The sequence below is a fragment of the Falco biarmicus genome, chromosome 1, assembly GCF_023638135.1.
Source record: "Falco biarmicus isolate bFalBia1 chromosome 1, bFalBia1.pri, whole genome shotgun sequence".
NCBI lineage: Eukaryota > Metazoa > Chordata > Aves > Falconiformes > Falconidae > Falco > Falco biarmicus.
The window spans coordinates 63,390,001-63,417,225 of NC_079288.1; positions in this window are offsets into that span (position 1 = coordinate 63,390,001).

The following is a 27,225-nucleotide window of genomic DNA, read 5'->3' on the forward strand; positions in this document are numbered from 1 at the left end:
GGCTATTAAATTATTAACAGACATTCACTAATGGGGAGAGTCATATGGTGTTGATGCTGCAGTGCTGATTCATTGTAATCCTGGGTGCACCAACACATGTTCAGAGGGGGGTAGTGTGTCAACAAGGCTGTGGCCAGTAACCTGCAATGTCTCTTTTCCTTCCAGACACTGCAGTGTTGTGCTCCCTGTCTTGCCTTCTCTCTGGAGTCCCATGTTAATGGCAGCTTAGAAGTTTTGAGCACATATTATCATCCAGCTAAGAGACTGGTAGAAAGCTGTCACTGAGAGGCTATAGCTCTTGTCCTTGGAGTTAGTCTAAAAATTTCATAGGTCCCATGCTTGGAGGCAGATTTTTTTGAGCATTAGATGAACATATTAGCATAACTCTGAACTCAGACTAAGAAAAACTTATTTCATTTAAACGAGGGAACTGAACCCAAGTTTTGCATTTTACAGACAGGTGCCTATTCTCATGGGCATTTAAGTTTCTTTCACATAAAGCATTGAATGCTCTATTAAATTCCTCATCACAAGCAATCTCATGGACATATTTTGTTTAGCAAAGTTATTACTTTCAGAATAGCCTTGGTCAACAGATATCAAAGAAAAATGAACGGTTCAAACATGGCTGTGACTAATACAAGACAACATCCACAGATAATAATCTCCTGTATGAACATGTGAAACAGTTGTCTGAATGAGTGAAAAGCAAAAAGACAACTGGACTGCAAAACAGGCTCCTTCTGATGCTATATACCTGTGTAATAATTTAAGTAACACTAGATCATCTAATGGTCTCTTCTTGCTTTAAGATCTGTGATTAGGATGCACTTTAAGAGAAAGATAGCATCATCCCGTTACAGCCATGCTTTAGATGGAAGGTAATTACAGAATATTTGTTGCCTTCATGTCCAAAATCCAAGAAATATATATGGGAAATTAGTCTCAATATGTAAGGCATATTTTGATATGGGGATGGTGAGAACATTACTATGCTTCAAAGAAAAGGTTTATAAAAACCCCACTGGTGGCTTATGCCACAGAAACAGCAGATAAGCAGTGGCAGGGTGAGCACCACCTTGTGGTGCTGAATCTGATGATTGGTCCATCCAGGCCTGTATTTCCCCTCAACAGCAGCTTTTAGTTGACGTTTCAGTTGGAGATAAAGCTAAGGACCAGATAGTCAGGCCTATATCCCTTCTAAAACACTTTGTTGTTGACATAGTATAAAACCCTGAGCAGATTCTATATCCACACCGTACCCTGAATGCTTCTGAGTTCCTGCTTCTAACATGACTTTGTAGCAGCGAGTTTCACAAGGGAATGTATAGGGTGGGAAATTTTTTGTCATAATCGGCTTTCAATTTTCCATCTTCAGATTTCAATTCCTGCTTGTGAAGAAGAGTTGCTTCCCTTTACAGCATATTTGGATACTGTGGGTACATTTATGATGGCAGGTCTTGCATTTTTGTTTTCTGAAGTTAAGAACTCAAATTATTTGCTCTCCTTAAAGAGACATTTCTTTACACTTAGCTATTCCCAGAGTCAGTTTCTATCTTTGGCATATAGTGCTTTGTGACCCCTTTGAAGAAGAACCACCACTGGTGTAGTGTTTCCAGAAGAGGTTTCCTTAGTATCTTAAAATTTTTGTAGCTTCTTTTGGGTATGAAGTAGTCTACCTTTTTCTCTTTTTGTTAGGTTTAAATAGCAAATTTAAAACTTAGGAATATAAATTATTCCTACTGCATACATTACTTTGTCAACATTAAATTTCACTTGCCATTGCATTTCCCCTTCTCCTGGTTTGCTTATGTCTCTTTGAAACCGCTGATAAGGTCTGATTTAGACAGGGGCGGGTGAACTCCTTTTTTCATGCGACTGTTCATTCCCTTTTTCAAATTTTAGAAAAGTCCTAGTACTTCATTAAGGTGAGATGAGTTTGGACGTTAAGAAGTGATTTGGTCTCTTCACTACAGAGGAAGACTATATCTTGCTTCTTTGGAATTGTAGCACTTACTGGGCAAAGAATCAATTTTACGTGAAATTCTAGGTAAATACATTAAAATATTTATGAGATGAAACAAATTTAAAATTGCATTCTCCTATAGCTGTAGTATTAAGCATCAGTACTTCTTTAGGCAGGAAAAAATAGTTATGCATCTTCTTCAAATGTTCTATGTATTTGACTCCATTGGAAGCTCTAGAGTAAAAATGGGGCAAAATTATAATTTTTTAATCTAACACATCATTTAAAGTAATTGTATTCTGATCTCAAGTCACAGTATCTGTTATGTTAACCACCACTGCATTATTATTGCATAGCTTCAGCAAAAGCAGTCAGTTTCCATGTTGTTGGTGCAGGGTATTTCTACACTTCAGCTTACCTGTTTTAAATTAGACCTTAATTCTGAATTTTCTGGATTTATAATGTCTAAGTTGGAGATAATTACAATGACTCTCTGACATTTCTTTGGTCTCTTCCTAAAATTGCTTCAGTGTGCTTTTAACCTCCCTGTCACTTTAGCACAGTTTCTGTTAGAAAATTAACAAACGCACTCTTAGGCTGACCCTGGCACAGCACCCCAGCATTCCCCTCCGTTAGCTCTCCGCCCCAAGGAAACCTTTTATTCCTGCCCTTCACTTCACGTCTTGTGGCCAGCTCCCTGTGGCTGTCCGGCCCACAAGCACCAAGATGGGATGACTGTGAGCGTAGCAGGAACCTGGCAAGAATGCCCTAACGTGCAGCTGCACTTTGAATGGGAAAAAAAACACCAGAGGCCTGCTTCACTCCCAGGCCACCTTCTGCTGTGTTCTGCACCATGGGTTTTGAGCTGTGGCTGGCCTTCACCCTGGGCTGGGCTACCAGAGAGGGCATCTTGGTAGCACCTGGGATGTCTGAGGGCAGGGCTGATGCAGCTGGAGCGGCCGCTGGGCAGCAGCTGGGCCTGGGGCAGCTGTTAGGGATTTTTAGCTGTTTAGTTGGGGATATTTCACATTTTTAGCTGCTAAAAATGCATTTTGAGGGGTCAGATCTATACTTCAACAGGTATTCCCTTGTTTTCAGATTGCTACAGTACTGGTATAAGTAGGATTGTCAGTCTTTGGATATTTTTAACCAGCCTTTCACTTTTAATAATATGTTTGCTCCATGGGAACTGTTGTTAAGAGATTTCAGGGCTGGAAAGGCTGCAGATGCCCACACGGTCACCACACAGCTTTTACAAAAACAGATCCTCCCTGCGAGACCTCCAGAAACCAAGACTGCTGTGGGTGACAGTGTGGAGTAAAAGTATCTTTTAATGGCTGAGCATAAAAAGAGTGGTAGAAGCATTTAAAATGCCTGTAATGCGTGGCAAATTGTATGGCAGCGGTGCCATAAACAAACACAGCAAGCACAGCAGTCCTTCAGCTTACCTTACATTTTCACCTATAGCAGCCTACATTCAGCTACATGCAACTTTGCCATATTTTAACACTTCCAGCCAACACTTCCTACGGCAGTTTGTCTCAGCCTGATGTTTTATCACATTTTCCTTATTTTAAAGTCTCAGCTAAAATGATTAATTAAATTAAGGAGCATTTATTCTTTAGGTTTTTTGATGGAAAGTCGTAGCTGTTTCTGGAAAAACTACTTTTTTGCCTCCAAAGGGAACTTGCAGTATAGTTGTCTGCATTGCAGAATCCCTAGGAAAATTTTAAGTTGTGTCCAAGTTTAAAGTCTCTGACAAATCACCCTTCCTGTGAGCTTAGTAGTGGTTTGCTTGTGTGCTGCACTGAAATTCCCTGAGGACTCTCGCTGCTCTGAGCACATGCTGGGCATTCAGAAGGGCAGTGCACAAGGAACAGGTAAGGTGGGGTGAGAGCCCCCTCCAAGTGACCCACAACAGGCAACTTGACATTGCAGGGTTGAACAAAGCTTTCATGGCTGCTCCTCCACAGACCTGCCAGGGGATGCTGTGGCAATGAACACAGAAACCAGAGACTTTTGTCCTCACATTTCTAATCCGATTGCGGGGAGGTGTAGAGGAATGAAGCTGGGCTAATTAATATTGATAACATACAGCTGTGGGCTGGCTTCAGGGGCGGTGGGTTGGCTGATGTAGACAAGGTGCAGCTGTGGCTGGTTCTGTTCAGTGGTTGAGAGACACTGAAGAGAGAGCAGCCGAGGAAGAGACATGAGGAAGAAGCAGAGTGGTGGGCCCTGCATGAGGAGAGACTAGGAGAAGGCAGTAGAGGGACTGGCATGGAGAGTATGATGGTATGTGATGGTAAAAGACCTTGCTGCAGCTGGCTAGTTTGGAGAGTGCTGTGACAGGGAGGGGCACCTGGGAGAGGCAAAAATAAAGAAGTAAGCTGTATCCTCTCTTTTAATGGCTGAGCATAAAGAGGGTGGTAGAAGCATCTACTAAACCATCATGAGACAATACATTTCCAGAAGGTGGTGATTTTTGCCCAAGTCATCTAAAAAACTTCAGAGCATCAGATTGATAAACTAGGTTTAGGAGCCAGCAAGCTGTTTTAGCAAACAGGCTGTTGCCACGTATTGAGCACTGGACTGTACTGCTCATGTGTAAAATGAATCCCAGTGAGTTCTGACATTTCTGAACTGGCCAATGCTCTGCTTTGCAATCTTTACTACGTTGATATTTCTGACACAAATTTGAAAGTAATAATAATGCTAGTTATGCTGAATCTTAAGAACTATGCGTCACACACTTTTACATGTGTGGTTTATAGTGTGTGTGTGTATGTGTGAGAATGTGGTGCAGTGATGAGCTGTGAGACCAGACCAAGTATTACATTTAACATTTCTTATTAAACTCTGCCCAGACTATTTCTCGCCCAGCAACTTTAACTGCAGTTTCTTTCTAATTGACAGAGTTTCTCTCCTTTCTCTCCCACCAAAGCACACCAAGGCCCAGGACAGGCAAAATCTGCTCCTTGCCTTGTAACAGAGCAGAAGTCCAGAATCCTAAATACAGGAATCTCTGACTGGTGGTGAAAGAGTATAAAACACATCAGTACACTGCATATGATTTAGGTTCTGTCAGCATCAAAGGTATCACTTTCAGTATGGTCACACCATTACCTATTAGCAAGGTGTCAGGAAGCTGGAGATGTCTAAACCACATTGGATACATACATTCACAGCCACCAGAGAAAAGTGTCTGAGCTGATAGTATTGAAGGCAGCTGCTGATTATATAGAGGGACACAATAGCTATAATTTCTTTAAATTCTTTAAGACAGATGAAGTACAAAAAGATGGTACACACAGAATTCATAATGAGGCTTGTGTGGAAGAAGGAATCTGTGCATGTATGTTTGGACTATTATGGGCCATTTTGTTGACGTCTGTCTCTTGGGAGTAGCATATGAATTCAAGTCTTTCTGTTGCACCGCTTCATTGCATATTTTCTCTGTGAGTTTATATGTATGTATTTATTTACACACCTGTATGCCTCCCCATGTACCTCCATCTGTACTGAATATCTGAGAAAAAGAAGCATTCCTATTTTGCAGTTTTAAGGGAGTTCTTCTAGCTATCCTGCTTATCAGGAAAGAGTAAAATAATACACAAAATGATACCTAGATCTGTTTTATTTTATTTGGATTCTGTGCATAAAATCTGTCCATATTAACCCTCTCCCCTAGCTACCTGGATATCAGTTAACTACTGACTAGCTAACCATTTGGCACCTTGGCTAGTTTAATTTCTTTGTTAGGTAACTTAATAAATAACTTAAAATATGTTTAGATGGTTCTATGTAATGTTCATTAGCATAGCAGTAAAACCATAGCAATTTAAACAAAATGAAGTGAATGTGAAGCAATAAAAAGCTTTATCATTTGCTTTACATAATTTCTGTCTTATTTTCTTTCAGTGGTTATGGAGCAAGGGGTGGGGGAGTCACCTGCTTTTCATGAGAGTGTTGAGAGGTCTAGTTGGTATAAGACAGCCTGCTGTATGGTAGAAAAACAGATAGATGTCCTGTACTCCTGGAATTTGTTTGCAGGGTTTTGATTGCTGCTGGAAAGAAAACAGTTGTTGAAAACAGTGCATTGATTTTTTTATTTTTTAATGTTTTCTGAGAAGCAAACACTGTGGTGAGTGCCTACCCTGGACGATGCCTTCTAGCTATACGCACTTAACAGAGCTACCCCAAAGAATATGCAATGATAAGGTCACTATTGTTCTCCTTTCATGTGCTCCAGACCAGAATAACTGTTGGTGAGAATACTTGGTCAAAAAAGGCAGTAACTTTGTGGTTATAATATGATTATAGAAAACTATGTGATTAGCATTTTACTTAATGTAAAAGACTGTGCTCTGAGCGCAGTGTGATCATGAGGATGTGTTGCAGACACTTGGCATTCCCTTTGCCACCCTTCCATGTTATCATTCATTCAATCTTGCACCTCGCTCCCTTCTACACACCTCCTTTTTCACATTCCAGTGCAAACTGTATTCTGTTCTGTCTTACCAGCAACTTCTGGTTAGTTACTCTTGTACTGTCTTTTGTGGGTTTGAAACAAGAGTAAGGAAATGCAATGGCACCCTAACATCAAGCTCAAGCATTTAGCTCAGTGTGGGCTGGTACTGACCTGTACCCAAGCCACAGGTCAGACAGCATTATTGCATTCTCCTTATTAGGATTTGAGAGAACAGAAAAAGAGCTATTGTAGGTTTTAACAGTATATATTAGAAGTCATTTACTGTTAAACCTCACACTATATCAATGAGTCCAACCCCAAGGATTCCTGTATTGTCACTACCAATCACGTTCACTGAATAAATCACAGCTGTATTACTTCCAAAGCTGATAGTAAGATGTATGTTCACCAAAGAGAGGTTAAGCACTTTTCCATTTTACTAATATTTTCAAATACAATGAAGCACCATTAAAATTCTAGTAATCCTCAATGGTGTCATGCTAAATTAACATATATTTATAAGAACTAGCAGAAGATATTTGAGTAAGACCAACCATCATATTTTCCTTTTGCCCTTAAGTATAACAGGCAGTTGCTCCTTCCTGAGTATGTTTCACTGTTCAGGGATGTTTTTTGTTGATGTTTGGTTTGGAGATGCGCTGGAAGTGTAATGTTACCAGGTGTGGAAAGGCAAATAAGTGAAAAGAGTTTCAGTTTAGGCATTCAGCTTTCCTATTATAAGCATTTCTTTTAAATCTCTTGCATGTAATAAGAAGAGTGTATCATAATAAAGGGAAATTTGAGTTATTGCTATGTCCAGCTTAATGGCAAACTATGAAAATACCTACAGGAATTAAATCCTGAGATGAATGATATTATTGATGATGTTGGATAAAATTTCAATTCTAGATAAATCTGCAAGCTAGAATATTTCAAACAGGCAACATTAGGAGGTAATCTTACTGCTGTTGCAGGAATTGCAAAAAGTATAGGAAGCCAACATGACACGACTCTTCTGACACCACTTGGGAAAGCTGCATTCCCTCCCAACTTGGGAGCTATGTAGTTTATGTGTACATTAAAAAAAATTACCTACATTTTCAGAAAAGGCTGTGCATACAGGAGCCTAAGGGAAATTAAGTTAGTTAGGCAATTAAGACTCTACTCCAATGTGATGATTGATTCAAGCATTACTGTCCATGGGTATTCAAGCCATGGCCCACTATGCAGTCAATAGAGAGATGTAGTTAAAACTTCTAAGTTTAGGGCTTGTGATAGAACCAGATGTAGCCTCTAGTCTGCTCTGGAGATCTTGGTCAGCATCAGTACCTTTTGATGCCATAATACCTTTGGCTTTCTGAGTCACACTGTAACACATCTAGCATGGTATTCTCAAAACTGCCTAAGCTTTCCTCCTTTACTGAATATGTATCCTTCCAGCCATCAGTATGAGAAGGTAGTTGTGCATAATATTAAGGATACAGGTAGAAATACTTTGTTTAAAATTAATAATTACTTATAGATGTTTAATAAATTGGTTTAAGTTCTAAGAAATTGATAGGTTGCTTATAAGTTTGCATAACATTTTCTGCTGACATTTTCATAAACATCTGTTATGCATGCTGCTCATGTTAGTAACGTACCCTAAAATATCTACTAATCAACTATTAACCCTTCAAAAGCCCTTATAACTTTCTTTGCAACACAGAGTGAAACCGAAGCGAGCATAGTTGTCATGTGAAAATGTATATGAACTCAGAATTGCAGCAATCGATGGGGATAGGTATTGGTGCAAACACTTCCATCTGTTTTGAACATGCTCTTTTGTCTCGTGTCAAGTAACATGCCTCAAAAGACAAAGAAGGACAGTTTCTAAGGACATTACTGCTTTTTCTTTAAGATGAAAATTTATTAACTGACCCATTCTTTTATTCATTACATTAAAGCAGAATCAGAGAATCACAGAATAGTCGAGGTTGGAAGGGACTCTGGAGGTCATTTGGTTCGATGCCCTGGCTTGAGCAGACTGCCCAGGACCATGTCCAGACAGGAATATCTCCAAGGAGGCATACTCCACAGCCGCTCTGGGCTACCTGTGCCAATGCTGTCACCCCTACAACAAAAAAAAGTGTTTTCTGTGTTCAGAGGATGGGGAAAAAAAAAAAAAAGCCTCTGTGTTTCAGTTTGTACCTCTTGCCTCTTGTCTTGTCACTAAGCACCACTTCTTTGCACCTTCCTATCAGGTATTTGTACATGTTCATGAGGTTCCACTGAACATTCCCGTCTCCAGGCTGAACAGTCTCAGCTTTCTCAGGCTTTCCTCATGAGAGATGCTCCAGCCCTTTAGCCATCTTTGTGGCCCTTTGCTGGACTGTCTGTAGAAGCTCCATGTCTGTCTTGCACTGGGGAGCCCAGAACTGGATGCAATATTTTAGGTGTGGCCTTACCAGTGCTGAGTAGAGGGTAAGGATCATATAGTGCAAGGGAAGGAAAATATAGTGGTTTGGCTTTTTAATGCCAATTTCAACCTGACAAAAGTAAATGTTAAAAGATGCTTATCTGTGGCCTTCATCAGTAACATGGCTTCAGCAATGACATCTACATGCCAAGCCTAAATTAATTATTTTAAAGAGTTTCTTAGTCTCTTTATGCTTTCTATTTTCTTTCATTCTTCCTACTGCACTTTGTTACTTCTGTAGAAGCTGATCTCCCATAGCTTTTTTCTCTTTCTGCCCTCAGCATTACAGATGCCTGGCAGCATATTGGTTGCTCTTTTCTTTGAAAACCTTCCCTTCTCGTATTGCTCCCCGATTCTCATTTTGTTCTAACCTGTCCCATGCTTGGCTGTGTTTCTCACTACAGTCCTGATTTTCTTGCCCACTGGAGTTTATAGGATGTAACCTGTGGCTACTGTCTGAGCTTCTTACAAAGCAGCAGTCAGCACTCAGCTGAAACAAGACTCAAGCTTCCTCTAGATTTTCTTCCAGCCCTTTAGAGAATCAAGACATGCTATACATTTTTGCCACTAGTCTCTTCACAGACTGAACCCATGTCCTCCTGATGGCTGGCTGAACCTGTGCAGGGTGAAACAATTTCACCCTGGAAGTACCAGAGGTGAATTTTACAAGGAAATATCACCTGCTCTGCTACTTCTGCTTCCTCCCTTTGACAATTAAAAGGTTTAATCTCTTCTGCCACTGTATCTGAAATGTCTGCTTCTGCTTGCCCTGTTCTTTTAATTGTTTCTCTCATTTAAATGTAATTTGTGGACAGACTTACAAATACCACAAATCCACCATACCTTCCTTTCCATCTCTGTGCTACTTCGGTAAGGACAGAGTACTGCAAGATGATAAGAATGAGATCCGTGGCATACTAGCCTTCTAATTATTCTTCCATATGTTTTAATTTTCTTTTTCTTTTTCTATTTTTCCTATTCCATCCATCTGTTGCTTGTTATCATCCTAGGGTGTTTCAGTTTGTGTTTTGGCTGCACTGCATAGGGCCCCAAGCTGAGGATTTCTAATATTTATTTGGAACCTGTGAGTTCTACTATTATATGTAAATACTTAAATATTAAAATATTTTTCATAGCTTTGAGTGAATACTTTAATTTTCAATGTGTCTTTATCTCTCCGAAGTAAGAAAAATACATCTTACTGTTTCATCAGATGTATACACGTTAGCGGGTGAGGTGGGGAGGTTCTCAGAGCAGGCAGATGTATGGCCAGTGCTACTGACATTATTCCTTTTAAACCCAGAGCAGGCAGAACAGGGCATGTTGTGCGGAAAGTGACGGACAATGGAAGAGGAATGCTGATTCATAGGAAGGGTAGCAAACCATAGCAACCCAACTAAAGCCAAATGATGCTGGGAAAAACACTTGTCTAATTGGACATGGACAATAATACATACCTTATTGTAAAGAGGCATTTCTGAGTGGAAAACAGCCCTCTGCTGTTAATACAGGAATTGGAGAAAAGGAAAATGAGAAGAAATATTGTAATTTTATTTTAACCTGTAATATATTTAGCTTGGTGCTGTTCATTTCTTGTTTGTTTGTGTTTGGGCTTTTTTGAAGTTTATAACATGATTTTCATTCTTCCTGCTCATATTTATTCCCCTCAGCACTGATGGAGATTCTTAGTATTTCCAATTCCCTTTCAGTGAGTAGACTTGATGGAAAAAAGTGTTATTCAAAATAATCAGGATGGATAGAATCTGCCCTGACACTTTTCAAAGCACTCTTTTTTCAGATTCAGAAAGAAATATTTTGGCTGACTGTCTTCTTTAACTTCTGCCTAATTTGCAATCCTTCATATTTGGGAATTATTCCAAACACTGTCCACTTCTCTAAGGGGCTGCTTGAATAGGAAATGTCTCCTACAAAAAGCAGTGTCACTTCAGGGGAAGAACAGTTGCTTGGTATGTAGATGTGCTTTCTGCTGATGTAGTGGGGTTCAGTACTTTATAATTGTCACTTTGATATTTTTCTCTGGACTACTAATAAAAGTGGGGATTAGGGAATACTACGGATCCCACTCCAAAACAAATGTTACTACCGAGAGAACTAATGGAGTTTGTTTGTATCTGCTTGGAATATAAAAAAGGTACACTACAAAGATGGTGATAGTGGATTTACTGCTGAAGTCTTTTTTCTCTTCTGTTTTGCCTTAGCCTTCTGAGCAGCAGTACTAGATTTGCAGTTGTTCCCAACCTTGCATGCTGATGCTGCTAAATAGACTGGCGTCCTTGACATGCCATTAACATGTTTTTCACGCAAGTCAGTGTGATTTCAATTTCTGCATTTAAATTCTTCCCTTTTCACTTTGAAATTCCCTCTTTTCCTCATATCAGAATTATTTACTAGTTCTATAGGGTTAGAATAGTGTCTAAGAATAGGTCAGTTTCTTTTAAGATATTATGAATTTCTTACAGTCTGTACAATTTGATCAAAAAAAATTGATTAAAATTAGGCTCAAAGTTTACTAGAAATCTTTGCTTCTGTAGCCAAGGATGTGTTCCAAGATTAAAGATTAGTCTTATATGTATAATGTAATTCTAGTGAACAACAAGGTATCAGAACCCAATTTCATATCTGTTGTGTAATAAGCTCAGATCCCAGCCCATAGTATCATCAGCTCTCACAGTATCATCAAGCTGTGTGTCTTGACTTTGTCCCAATTCTAACTCTTCTCCTATGAAATTGGTGCCAGCTTTGGCTCATGCAATATCACACGTTTGCCTATTACACATCAACATCGCTTTGCATCCTGAAACACAGATGTCTTTCTCCCCTTCTGAGTCCAGTTTGCCTGCCCATAGCCCAGCCATTCTAGGCACCCATCTATAGCATTATTTTTAAAAATAAAGAAGCTCTGGTTTAGGTGATTAAGTTTGGGGTGTTGGACTGTAGATGTGGAAGACTTAAATTGTAAACATTATTTCTTTATCCAAGTTAAAGTGGGTAAGAACTGTAGGCACACACCAGCTCCAAAAATTAGGACTTTCCACTGGCTTTCCAAACACTCACTGCCCAACATCTCTGGCACAAGCATTTTGAAGTGGATTTTCAAAGGGCTTCAATGCCATTTCAGATTCATATATAAGCTACCATTGGAATCACTGATAATGCTAAGTATTTTTTTAAATCTACCTTTAACATAGATTTTTCAGAAGCATTATGTTATTTTTTTTCTTCCGTAGATAGTAACATACTTGATTTGCTGTTGCTTCCAAGCCAGGGAAAGTATGTTGTGGGCTGTTTTTAATCAATATTGTTGCTTTGAGATTCATAATACAACTTCCAATCTAGTTTATTGGCTTTATTTTCCTCCAAGAAAGAGAGAGTCCCCTTTATTCCCTTGGAAGACTGTTTAATTGGAATGTATTAGATAATTTAGCGTATCACAATAATGGCTGTTTACAGGATGTAAAGTACTTACAAGAATTAACCAAACCTATTACTGTTTCAAAAGTAAGAAACGGATATAACTTTAACTTGAGGACATATGTTGAGCTACTCTTATTTTTTTGAATGGTGGGGATGGTTTTTTTGGTTGTGGGGTTTTCTTTTGAGGAATTGCCTTCTTCCTTTCTACTTTATAAGGCATCCTTCAGACAGGCAGAGCTGTGCATAAATTATTCATTCAGGTAACTGTTATATCATCCAGTCTGTCTAGGAAATTTCACTGTCAAATGGGCAACCATTTTCTCAGGGCAAGAGAGGGTAAAGACATGAATGAATAATAATTAATAACAATTACAGTGGCAGGACTCTCCTGGGATTTTTAACATGATGATCAAGGGCAAAATAGCTGCTTTGAAGGAAAGATTTGTGGCCAGAGCCCCTAAATCCTACAGGCATTGCTTCCAAACAGGTAGATCTCAGCCACTTCTGAAGCACAGAGCAGTTTACTGGGTTTTTTACGGTTTAGTTTTTTACTAAATCTGCCTTCTGATGTAGACAACTCACTTCAGTCTTCCTTGGCCAAATGCACTAAACATGGAAAACAGTGGCTTTCCAACACAGATCTTTTGAACCACAGACATTTAAATATCACTTCTGCTGGCCTTTTCAATCAGCTTTCATTTTAAGGATAGATTTTTCACAACGTGTTCATCCTTCTGAGATTCATTTTTTCTTCCTAGGAAGCAGGAAACCAGCCTGCAGGGTTCTGTTGGTCAATACAGAGAGAAGAGGGGAGCTAAATAGTGGATAGCTGTTGGGGAGCCAGGGAAAGGAATGAGGCCCTGGAAGAGGAACAAGCACAGTTGCATGGGTTTCTCATGGTGCTTCCTGGCACCTAAGTTTTCCATCTTTGCTCACTGATATTTGAACAAACTGATGCCATGGCTGCAGAGGAAGAGCAGATGCGTGGGCAGCTGGGACAGAGCAGACGGCGGGGTCAGTAGATGGCTGTGGTGGAAATCTTGTCGCGTGGGCAGCTGGGACAGAGCAGACGGCGGGGTCAGTAGATGGCTGTGGTGGAAATCTTGTCGCATTCTGTCCCCACCCTGTCTGATAACTGAATGCCAAGCACGTGTGTTAACATTGTTGAGTTAATTATCTCTTGGCACTATGGTAGCAACAATTTCCAACCTCATGCTGGACTGGGTGGGTTTGCCACAGCCATACAGTACATATCAGACAAAAGGAAATTTAAACTTCCAGGAAAACCAAGTGTGTGTACTAAACTAAATCCCAGCAGGGCTGGGCAAAGTACTGGGCTTCTCTGAAGCTAGCCATGGGTACAGAAATGTGTACATTGCTTTGATTTAATTCAGCAAAAATATGAAAAAACAGAAAGTGAAACACATTGGAACTTACACTTAAAGCATTCCCTTCCCTGGAGGAAGTTAATAAATTGAATACTTAGCCTGTTCCTTTTTCCCCTCCAAAATACTCTAGTGACATTTGCCAAGCATTCACACTCAGGGAAAACTGGGAGATGGGAGAAGGCCCTTGATGTTGAAATGCAGGCCCAGCACAGTAATTATCTCTTAAGCTCTTGGCAAGGACAGCTTTATGATCTTTTTCAGAAAGCAGCATTTTTTGTGTATGGTTCCTTGAGAAGGAACAAGTTAGGCTTAATTTTTGAAAATTATCTGACCTTAACACAATCCCTCTGCTGAAAGAGGAAGGAATCCATGGAGCAAAATCCTCCCTTTCCAGCAGCACGTTAGTTCTGCAAGTTTTTTGGAAGCCTGCATTAGACATGGAATCATAGAATCACAGAATCATTTAGGTTGGAAAATACTTTTAAATCATAAAGTCCAACCGTAAGCCTAACACTGCTAAGTCCACCACTAAACTATGTTGCTATGCCTCACATCTACACGTTTTTAAAACATCTCCAGGGATATTGACTCAACCATTTCCCTGAGCAGTCTGTTCCAATGTATGATAACCCTTGCAGTGAAGAAATGTTTCCCAATATCCAGTCTAAGCCTCCCCCGGCATAACTTAAGGCTGTTTCCTCTTGTCCTGCCACTGTCACTGGGAAAAGAGACCCACCCCCACCTGCCTACCACCTCCTTTCAGGCAGTTGTAGACAGCAATAAGGTCCCACACAAGCCTCCTCCTCTCCAGGTTAAACAATCCCAGTTCTTTCAGCTGCTAGTCCTAATACTTGTCCAGACCCTTCACCAGCTTTATTGCCCTTCTCTGAACATGCAACAGCACCTCAGTGTCCCTCTTGCAGTGAGGGTTCCAAAACTGAACACAGTTTTCGAGGTGCAGCCTCACCCGTGCCGACTACAGGGGAATAATCCCTTCCCTGGTCCTGCTGGCCACACTGTTTCAGATACAAGCCAGGATGCTGTTGGCCTTCTTGGCCACCTGGGCACACTGCCGGCTCATGTTCAGCTGGCTGCTGACCAGCACCCCCAGGTCCTTTTCCCCCGGGCAGCTTTCCAGCCGCTCTGCCCCAAGCCTGTAGCACTGTGTGGAGTTGTTGTGGCTCAAGTGCAGGACCCGGCACTTCTCCTGGTTGAACCTCATACAACTGGCCTCAGCCCATGGGTCCAGCCTGTCCAGATTCCTCTGCAGACCCTTCCTGCCATCCAGCAGATCAACACTCCCCCATAACTTGGTGTTGCCTGCAAACTTACTGAGGGTGCCCTCATCCCCTCATACAGATCATCGATAAAGATATTGAACAGGGCTGTCCCCAGTCCTGAGCCCTGGGAAACACCTCTTGTGACTGACCACTGACATGGAGAACCTTCTAGTTGTGAGAGCTTGCCACTGAATTTCAAGGATTTCAGTCCAAAGCTAACAGCTTCTGTAGATCCTCCTTCTATACTCTCTTCTCCTTTGGCAGCCTCTACACAAGTTGTATGAACAAGGGATGGCATTTCAAAATGTTGTGGATAACTTGTACAACCCTACTGATCATCTTCTGATTGAATGTTGTGGCAATATTACATATGGCTGTTGTCTAGGGGGTTTTTAAGAATTCAGAATTGTAAAGATTTTACCTTAGGCTATGAGGTAAAGTTAGAAGAATGAGATCTTAAAACAATTTAATAAAAGATTTTTTGACTGATCAATATAATTTTTGCTTGATCTGCAGCACTGGTAGGAGAAGGCGATAAAATATGAGGATGCTGGAGGATAAAAAATAATATGGAAACAATTATAAATTCTTTATATTCAGAGCTAAATCTTACTTCAAAAGTTACATTCAGTTCTGGGTACTTGATCTGAAAAAGGATAATGCAGAATTAATTGAGGTTCAACAAGAACGAATAAGGGTATGGGGAAATGCTTGTAAAAATGGAGGCTGAATTAATTGAGGCTTACAGATTAGCTGTGTGAGTGCTACAGTTCAAAGTAACAGTGAAACTGCCATTGATCTTAATTGAACAACATCAATGACAAAACCAATCAAAGGTAACACAATAAAAACATGAAAAGTAATAAAAAAAAATATATTATGAAGGGGAACCTGCAACTGCTCTGCAGAGGAGGGACTAAGAACTCTAGATATAAACCTGTATACTTACTATATGTACTTAATATAAGCAAGTAAGCATAAAACCTCTAATGAAATGAATGTTTCCGCACAACACGCACAATTAGATTGTGCTTCTCACAGCCATTAGAAGCTTGAAGTTTAGCAGCCTTACCAGGGACTAGAAGAATGGCAGCTTTATTGAGAAGGTAAAGATCCTGAGTTACAGTGGCACTTCTAAAGGAGCATAAAATTGTAAAGACTTTAGGACTCTTCCAAACACTCAGACTTTGAGGCATTTAACATCTTCTACCTGACAGATGAGGATAAACACTATTAAGGTTCAAATTATATTTGTTGCTTTATGGATTCTCACATGTAAGATGAAAGCCCCTCTCCCAGTTGCAGAAGTTTGTGCTGGATGTTCTGAATCTGCCCGGCAGCTCTTGAGTTTCTACAGCCTGGCAGAAGAAAACTCTCCTGGAGTCTGTTTCTCCATTGCCATTCAGCTGAAGGCACTGCACTTGTGCATTTATTGATTTCTAATATACTTTAAGAAATTCCTCAAGAGGCTTTGTCTATTCAGTAAGGACAGAAAGGAAGTCCTGACTGCCTGGGCTGTTGTTTGGTAAGAGAAATGAAGCAGTGCTTGTTCTCATGATGCTCCTTATTTTGAAGGTCTGCTTCTCCTCCTTGACCCTTAGCCCCTCCTCTCAGCCACACCCCAATCTTTTAAATTGTATATGCTCCCCGATCCCATTCCGTAACCTATCTTCACAGGGTTGACCGGTGTCATTCCTTTTTGCCCAGTCCCATGGTATCGTTCTCAAAAGGGGACCTGTTAAAACCAAACAACACAAGCTCCTGTTTGTGTTTTCAGTTACACACATGTATTAAATCACCACGAGCAGTAACAGAACTGATCCCTGTCTGCACCTTTGAGACAAGGGTGAGGCATTCTTTGATGTCAGCTTTGCAGGCTCCTGCTCTTGGCATTGCACAGGGGCTCTTACTGTCTATGGCTGTGATAGGAGACAAACCTCTATTTCTTATTCAGTGATCCTAAGACAATGTATAGTGGCAGGTATGTTTTAATTAGCTTATTTTCCAGGGTGTTTGTTCCTTTTTGACTGTTCTCTTGCCACTGTTCCTGTCTTCTGCTTGCCACTAACTTCACAAATGTGCTTTTTAATCATAATATTTTCAAGGGATTGTTTACTTTTTTAATGCTTTTAAAGAGTGGGATGTGGGAAAGGAGGTAGAAACTCAGTCAAAACTAGGATGGAGGAAAAAGTAGGAGAGAAGACGATGTTTTTAAAAGCATTATCTGGATGTAAAGGAACTGTAACATAACATAACATAAAAAAAAAAAAAAAAAAGACTTAATCTGTATAACATTCTGACCTGGGATTTCTAGTGTGTCAGGTTAGGTAACCTCCAGAAATCTGTTCCAAACTCTCTCAATGAGTTTGTGTTTCATCATGTCATGTAGCTATCAGATGGACATTAGGGTACTATGGTTACTACCCAGCCAAGAGGACAGGGATTTCTTTTGCACACTGTCTTTGCATTTCACCCAATTTAACACATTTCAAATTCCTCTTCTGTGAGTCTTCCCAGGCATTACAGCAGCAGCATCTAATGTCATGTTACTGTTACTGATGTGAAAGAGCTCCAGTTTAGCATAGATTCTCCCTTACCCTATTTTCAGCATTTCTGAAGAATAAATTATATCAATACACTTTTAAGAGCTCAGGCTTAGTATAAAATTTGGAGAGTTATAAGCATTCAGCATATTTTGATCATAATGAGAAAATTCAGTGCTGCTCCTGTCACTGCTGCAATAGATCAACTGATATGACAGATGTATAAAATTACAAACTAGGAGGAACAAAAATGTTACTAACATTAGTTAAGAGATGACTGTATTTCACCATAGGTGGATCTAAAAAAGCCCAGATTCCTGAGATGCTTATGTTGAACTGTCTTTTTATTTCTCTTGAAAAGAGAAGTTCTTTTCTGCCCCCATGAAATGCAGAATGATGCATTTGATTTATCATAGCAAGGCCTTGTGACTCCTACTTGTAATCAGAAACAGTGTTTTGTTTTGGTTTTCTTTTTTTTTTTTTTTTTTTAACAACATTCTGTTAGGATCAGGTGATTGATTTGGTTCCAGTTTAGTCTCACTTGTGAGATTGTATAACGCAACCATAGGATGAGTGTAGGAGATGCATGACTAGTTTTGACTGACTCAGAAGCTGTCCGTGCCAAGGGAATTTTATAGCTTGCTACTAGAAGTGAATTTTCAAAAATATGGCCCAAAATTTCACTTGGGTCTTAAGCAAACACCTGTATTTGCATAGTCAGTCATTTACCTGTAAGTCAGCTATGTGAACACATTCATTTAATTCCCCATCTACTGTAATTGTTCAGGAGGCATCCACAAAGATACCAACTCTGTTTTGTTGTTAGATCTTGCTAAAAATACCAAGTCTTCTGAAATGAATTCCAAAGGTTAGGAAAGGATTGTGTTTAAAATAAGCAAAAGACAGACAACCAGACCTCCCTCCCTTTATCTACGTAAAATGTACTGCCTGACAATTTTATGGCATTTCTTCTAGTTTGGGGGATATGAGCAATAAAGCCTCTTGATTTTACCATTTATAGATTTAGTTCAGTCTTTTATGTGACTTCCAAGTTCACCTCTAAATTAAACAGTTGCAGTCTTTTCCCTTAAAATGATATATCATATAAATGATAAACCATCTCTCCCTTTGTCGATGGTTTTCTGGTTGGTTTTTTTTTTTGAAACCCTACAGCAGGATGTGCCCTATTACTTTTCCCTGATGTAGTCTGCTTTAGTTGCTGCCAATAGCGCCAAGTGTAGGGTTTTTCTGCCACCATTAGGGTGGGAGGTGTACTGCAGCAGCTCAGAAACTGCTGGAGTGCTAAAATGCTTCTGCTTAAAAAGGCAGAAAAATAGGGACTGAAGAACCACTTTCTTATACCTGAAGAATTTTCAAAACAAAAGAGGCTAGAGACCCTTGTTCTTGTCCTGCAGTCCAGAATCAAGGCAAAAGGGCATCATTTCAGGTAAAATAGCAATGGGTATGGTAAATGAAAACTCAGATACCTACATACTATAAGTAAGTGAAAAATTTAGTGAGGACACTGCATTTACTCCTATCTGGAACCAGCAAGTGGCATGAGAGAAGATTATCATCTGAGATTCTCGATAAAGAAAGCACTTTGCTGTGACTAGTTAGGAATCATTGTATAGCTAAATTAGATGTAGTATCATATCCAAACACCGAAGAAGTTGAGTGCCCCATCTCTGTGAATTATCTGCCAGGAACGGCTTGCATCACTCTCAGTCCTCTGAGTTCATGGTTTGCCCTAATGTGTCAGTAAAGCTTGCGGTAAGTCCAGCCAGTGCCTGAATGGAGTCTGTCAGTGACTCCTTGGCTTGCCAAACAAAAACTGTCAGCTAGTAAAACCAGGAGACGTATTTCCAGGATCCTGTCCTCACCAAAGACCAAACTGATCAGCGTGCCACTTACTTTTCAGAATCAATCAATATTACCGCTTCACCAACCTCACAGTAAAGGGTGACATGCTTACTCAAGTTCATAACATAAAATGGAGTCACAATAGGAAATCAAATGCTTTTGGTGGAGAACCTTAAGTAAATATGGAAGGGTATAAGAAATGGCCAAACTGAGAAAAGACTTATGTTATATTATGTATATTATCTTATAGAAAATAGGTATATAGAAACATATTTTGTGGGAAGGGGCTGTTCTTTTATGAACCTATATGTTGCATGACATATAAAACCTATAGTACATAACCTATAGGACTTCAATGCTGAACAATCAATGCATTTTCTTGAAATAGGGTGTTGCTGTACATGTGCTGACAGCAATTAAAGACTTGAACTAGCTCTACAGAGTTATTTCAAGACTGCAGGGGGAAAAAATTAGTTGTGTTTTCTTTTATACAGAATATAAATAGCCACAGGTAAATACATCACATTATTGGAATTGGTTTCTGTCAATTTGTTATATTTACTATCATTGCAATGAGGAGTTTGTTTTGATTTTTCCCTCAAGCTGATCACTAGCATTTTCCCAGAAATCACTATTGATGTGTCTCGAGATTCTGAGATTTGCAGTCATTAAGACATGAAGTAATCAGACATTGTCTTCTCAAAACCTTAAAGAAGGTATGGAATCCTTCCTATTTCCCAAGTCAGACAAATGCTCCTTTACCTTAGTACATCCCAAGAGAAGCTGGATCAGATTAAATATCTGTTCAGCTCTGTATCTTCTATTTTCTGGGAGCAGTGGGAAACATTCAGGGAAATGCTGGCCATTTCAGTGAAGCCTCCGAGGTGTGCTGCTCTGGCAAAGGTGCTTTGGAGGATCACACCAAAGGACTGTGGGGAGCTTTCTGTGAACCAGCAAACCGAGAAGTGAGGGCAGAGGGGGAGAGAGGCGGTGCCCCAGCTCCCCCAGAGTGGGGACCACCGAGACCCTGAGCGCGGCAGCGCTGGCTCGGCATGTGCAGGGCCGAACCCCCACAGGTACAACCGCAGCCCCCAGCAGCGCAAGTGACCAGGAGCCCAGCACGGCCACACGCGCAGGCCGGGCTCCGTCCCCCTGCCAGCCCGAAGAGGCCGGCTCCAGCAGTGGTCATTGTCCCCCCAGAAGGAACCTGGCCATGGTTTCCCCTAGGCCAAAAACCGGCACCAGAAGGCACAATGGCACCCAGACAGAGCTCCCACGGAAACATGCAGCTGTTCAGGCTGCAGGGAGTGCCCAGTGTCACTGCTACCGCAGGGCGGCAGAGAAAACATGGCGGTGAGGTGCGGCCTGGTGGGCGATCTGCTCAGCCCGGGGGCAGAGCTGGAAGGGCCAGCAGAAAGGTTAAGGAGTGTCAGGGAGTGTGAGAGGGAGACAGACTGGTGGGGCCACGCTCTGCCATCGCTGAGACAAATGCACGGCACAGACACATCATGAGAACAGGAGGCTCCCCTGCCTGCTCACCCCCAGGCAGATGGAGGGGCCCTAAGCGACTGGGAGGAATGGGAGGAATGGGAACAGGCCCCTGCTCGGGGCAGCAGGCGAACCACCTCCCCTCCTGAGTCACTTCCCCAGCCCAGGCAGGCCTGCTGCCCCTTCCCAGGGGCCCTACGCAGTGCAAGAGGTACGGGGCTCTGGAACCTGAAGGCCCAGAAAATGGTGATGTGGATGAAGGCCCATCCAGGTTGGAGGAGTTGCCTAGGGAGGGTCGGTCAACCCCACACATCCAGACCAGCTCTGCTGGGAACAAATGAAAGGTGGTTGTCACAAGTGACTCCACACTGAGAGGAATGGAGGGCGCAATATGCTGACTGGACCCAGCCCATAGGGAAGCCGGCTGCCTCCCTGGGGCCCGGGTCAGGGATGTTACTAGAAACATCCCTTGTCTGGTGCGGCCTGTGATTGCTGCCCATTGCTGCTCTCCCAAGCGGCCAGTGCTGACATCCAAACGACAAGAAGTCTGAGGGTGACCAGGAGAGACCTCAGGGCCTTGGGGCGACTGGCTGAGGGATCAGGAGCACAGGCAGTGTTTGCTTCTGCAGTGCCAGTTGCGGGGAACGATGGGGCATGTAATCGGAAGATGACACAGATCAATGCCTGGCTCCAGGTCTGTGTCAGTGGCTGAATTTTGGTTTTTTTGATCACGGGTCAGTTGGCACAGCACCAGGCCTGTTGGCAATAATAGATGGGGTTCACCTGTCTCAAAGGGGAAAAAAAAAAAGAGTCCTAGGCCAGGATTTAGCAGGGCTCATTGAGAGAGCTTTAAAGTCGATCTGAAGGGGGAAGGGAATAAACCCAAGGTCACTAGAGATGAGCCTGGGGCAGCATGCCAGGGTTGGAGGCAAGTTTAATAGCACAGCTGAAGTGCATCTGTGCCAATGCCCAAAGCATGGGCAGCAGGAGCTGGAAGCCATCGTGTAGCAAGAAGACTATGAAGATGTTGTGAGGTTGCACAGGGCGAAGATTAGAGAGCTGAAAGCTGGCCACTGCCATAAAAGATAACAAAAAATGTTTTTACAAATACATTAGAAACAGAAGGAGGGCCAAGGATAATCTTCATCCTTTATTGGATGTGGCAGGGAACATTGCCACAAGAGTTGAGGAAGAGGCTGAGGTACTTAATGCTTTCTTTGCCTCAGTCTTTAATAGCAAGTCTGGCTTCCCTCAGGTAACTCAGCCCCCTGAGCTGGAAGACAGGGATGAGGAAGAGCAGAATGAATCCCCCACAGTCCAGGAGGAAACAGTTAGTGACCTGCTGCTCCACTTAGACATGCATAGGTTTATGGGGCTGGATGGGATCTACCCAAGGGTACTGAGGGAGATGGTGGAGGAGCTAGCCAAGCTGTTCTCCACCATTTATCAGCAGTCCTGGCTAACGGGGGAGGTCTCAGAAGACTGGAGGTTAGCCAGTGTGATGCCCATCTACAAGAAGGGCAGGAAAGAGGATCCAGGGAGCTACAGGCCTGTCAGCCTGACCTTAGTGCAGGGAGGGTTATGGAGCAGATCAGCCTGAGCACCATCATGTGGCATGTGCAGGACAAGTGGGGAATCAGTCCCAGCCAGCATGGGGTTATGAAAGGCAGGTCCTGCCTGACAAACTAGATCTTCTACATGATGACCTGCCTAGTGGATGAGGGAAAGGCTGTGGATGTTGTCCACCTGGACCTTGGTAAAGCCTTTGACACCATCTCCCATAGCATTCTCCTAGAGAAACTGGCTGCCAGCCAGCAAGCAACTAAAACTGGACCTGCTTCTGTTGTTGAAATGTGTTGCCTTCCTCGTAGCTTTGCCACTATGGGAAGAAAATGCATAGATGTCCCTTAGGTCTTGAACTATTCCAGGAAAATAAGTTCAAGTTTTCACGAGAAACTGTCAAATAACATCTGGCTATAGTTTGCTATGTGTGAATTATCCATCATTGTTCCTATATAGCAAGACCAAGGTTTGGGCCCATGATGGTCATCTCTTTAGCTTCCTTCTTGAGAAGGAACCACAGCCTCAATGTGATGCTGAAGTAGGGCAAGATAAAAGTACAGACACAGCATGTGAGTGTTTGCCACCACTATAGACATGATTACCACGTTACCACATGCTCAGTGAGGCATGTTTCTGCCTTCACCCAAGTGCAAACGATTACAAGAGGTGGCTGAAGTTAGCAGGCCAATGGGAACAGCAATTCTAAAGAGGAACATGGTTCAATGCATCTTTAAACAAGGTTAACTCTTCACTCTGCTGTTGGGAGATTTCCAGGCTACATCCAGGAAAGCAGATACAGGATTACAACTACAGGAAGGACCACATTATAGGAAATAAGGCCCTAGAACCTTCATTCTGTGCTGCAAAGGGCAACTGGGTGGATATCCTGCTCCTAGCACATTGGACGGTGTCATGCTGGGCAACAGACATGTTTTTGCTGCTTTTCTTCTTTCATTCAAGTTATTACAATTCACATGGTTTTGCTGATCCCTCTCTATTAGCTCCAATTCCATTGCTCAGGATCTCTGGGGATTACCTTCCCTCAACACCTTCACAGCACAATTTGCTTGAAAAATTAGATTTTTAATTTTTTTTAAAAAACAACAGGAAATGCACAGGCCAGCTTTGAGTGAGTGATGATTATGAGGGAAACATATGGTCCTTCACTGTTGCACTCTATTGAAGCTAAGAATTTTATATATATACATATATAGACACATATATACACACACACACTCTTATATATATATATATACACACACACATATGGTGTATCTAAAATTATTACATCATACAGCTTTCCTTAAGCTCTCTCCCTTTCCATGCCTTCCCCTTCTCCAGTGGTGCTAAGGTTTTATGGCAGGAAAATGTTTTGCAAAAGTGACTGTCCCTTTGTTGTTTCCTTGCCCAAATTTATTACCAATTGGCCTTGTCTTGCAAGCACTGTGCTGACTATCCTTCTTGGATAATGTGCAGTGAATCCCAGACTTACATGAGAATGTGCATAAAGATCATGGAAGATGTCTCGCAGGGCTTATCTTCCTTAGATAATGGCAGGAAGCTGACAACAGCAAGGAACTTCAACAGCACTGAACAACTTTGCATCTTCCAGCAAAAAACAAAATAGCAGACACAATCAATTCCCTGTGAGGTTGGGTTTTGCTGTTTTTGTTGGGGTTTTGGTTGTTTGGGTTTTTTTTTATTCTAGCACTGAATTGTAAGGACAGTATGGGAATACAGACAAACCCTTATTGTAGCAGCAACAATAGCATTGCACTATTTAGTGCCAACTAAATTGTCCAGTCTCTTCCAACACAAACCAATTTATGATTACTGAATTTGGCACCTGAAACAGTGCATGAGAAGAGAAACTAGATCCTTAGGAGGCCTAGCTGTTTGGGAGATTTATCATTGATTGGGAAGACAACACTTCCTTTTGGTTAACAGGATGATAAGGCAAGATCACTTTGGGGTGTGTAGATTTATTGGATTAGAAGTGGTTTAAAGCTGAATGATAAAAATATGTTCTTGAAAAAGTTGTGAATTCGCGTTGTTCTGATGCTGAAGATCTTTGATATTTTTATAAGGTCTTTCTGAGGTTACTAGTAGTATTAGTGTGTAAGCAAGATAAACAAATATGGACTAATATTTCACCAGTGCAATAAATACTCCTAATGTATAGTGGTATACATATGATAATTTAATGCTATAAATCAGTATCAAGCTGAAAAAGTACCAGAGAGTGTATTTGAGGGTATATAAGCATTTTCCAAAGTGATACCTTTAAAATCTTCATACACTTTTCTGCAAAAAACAGAAGGCTGTGAATAAAGAAGGGGTAACAAGCTGTTAGACTAGATTTGTTTAAGTCTATCTTTGATCCTAGCAATAAAGAACACTAATTTTACCTCTTCATCCTGTTTAGGTAGTCCTTTGATATTAATAATAGTTTTAATAAGACTACTTAGGAACATTTAAGAACACTAACCTTTGTGAATGAGACCCTTCCACAGGCAGTGGTCAATAGCTTGTGGTATGGGCTACCTGTCTTCCACACTGGTCAGGAGAGTTCCTTTCTTTCTGCAGCTTTCTCTTATGCCTGTTGGGTCTGTGCCCACAATAGGTACAGCTGTGCCACCATGGAGGGTATCAGATGGTGATCAGAATCTTACTGTGATCACCAGCTATGTCCATGCATGTCTAGGCTCCTTATGGATCACATCCATGAATCTCACTCACATGGTTTGATTGGGACATTGCCACAACAATTTCATGTGGCCAGTTTTGGATCTCTGTCATCCATAATTGTCTTTACTGCCAATGCTCACACACAGAAAAGCCCTCACTCCCTTCCAATACCCATGGGCCAGAGAGTGAGGGATCTGCAGGTCACCTGCTGAAGCACAGGACAATGCAATCATACAAAGTCTTTATGGCTCTGACAGCAGGGCCAAAAGGGAAGCAGAGGCAGAACCGAAGGTGCTCTTTCATAAGCACTAGAACGGGAATTATTGGAGGTGCAGGTTCAACTCATGGGAACCTGGCAATCACTAGACCAACTGTGTCTTGTTTCCATTTTCTCTGCTGTTTTTCAGGATTTGGTCAACACCACCAGTATTTTTGATATGTTTAGCATTTTTGGATGGGAAGTAGGAGAATTAATGAGATGAAGATTTTTAAGAAACCTTTCTCCTGGAAAGGCATTTTCATTAAACATCTTGTTCTTGCTCTATCCGCTAGATAGGTAGCATAACACAGAGAAGCTGTTCTTGGCAAGAAATACTAAGAGAGAAAGGTGAAAGCACCTAGCTGTCTCAACATAATTACTTCTCCAGAAAATAATAATAGCCTACAGTATACAGATTCTGCTTTCTCTTTTCTTTCTTACAGATACAAAGCTGTGGAAGCTGGATCCAGTCTATAGGAATTGTTTTCAGAAGAGAGGGGAATTGGGTTGGGGAACAGAACTTTTCTTGTATGAAATTTATCTCAAACCTTCCTGTATTGCAGTTGTATAAAAAAGAATGCTAACAATACGCATGAATATCAGGACTAGATAAATGCCACTGAAATATGCCTCCCCACAACTAAATTAATTTTTTTTTAAAGTGTTTTATAATTGAAGGAGAAACTCTTCCACCCCTCATTCAGGTGAAAAAATATAGATACTTCAAATTAGAAAACTAGCAATTTTTTTATTCACAGGAAACCATCCAATCAAAAATTCATTTACTTTACCTCAAGTGAACTAGATGACTCTAGACAGGAATCCATTTGAGCTAGCAATGCCAGCAGCATGTCTGAATCAGCTCTAAGGTCAGCCTGCCACAGCTTCAGGTTTTGCAAAAACCAGTCCAGACAGAGTGAAGAAGGAAATGGAAAAAAAAATCAAGAATTTCTAAAGGTGGTGAAGTTGGGATTTAGTCAGACAGTAAGAAAAAGGGAATGCTTTTCCACCCTATGTCCTCACAGGTTAGCAGAGTTTTGAGCAACTATTCTAAAATCATCAGGCAATCTCATTAGCATTGATTTGCCTCTGAAGCAACTACAGAGGCTATCCTCAAGTACATATGCACAATTTAGGTTAAATACAGTGAATAACATAAACTTATATAACTTCTGATACTGTAAATACTCACTGCTTGTAGGGACTTGTCTAGTTTTTCTTTTGGGCTTAATGGGAGATAGTGTAGCAAACTATATAGATCATATTCACTAGACCACATTGTGTCATTCATAAATTGCAGCAATCTATCCAAACAATATTCCATAATTTGTGCTTATCCCCAAGGTACTACTGGTTAAACTATGCGCATTGAAGAACAGCATAATGGCATTGCTTAGCCAGCCTGAAAAATGGATTCCTAGGGGCCAAATTCAATACTGCAGAAACTCCAGGGAGGTAATGGCATTACACCAGGGTGAATTTCTCCCCATTCAACTAAATGCATCTGATTGAAAAAAGTTATGTATGAAGGAGGGTAGAGCTTTTGTTGACTAACAGGGAGAAGGGCACTAGTTTTGCTTTCTTCTTCCAGTATCTGTGGTGTCCAGAAATTTTAAAATTGCTTCTAGGGGAAAATTGCATCACAAAATGCATCCCAAATTTGCATGAGAAACACTCACACACATTTTAATTGGAGAAAGTTTTCAAAATAATCAAGTTTTCAGTTTTCAGTTTACTACTTTTTCACTCTTCAACAGTCCATAAAAATCCATGGGAAAATTCCAGGAGACTAAATCCTTTCATGATCTTTCATGGGCCTTTTTCAA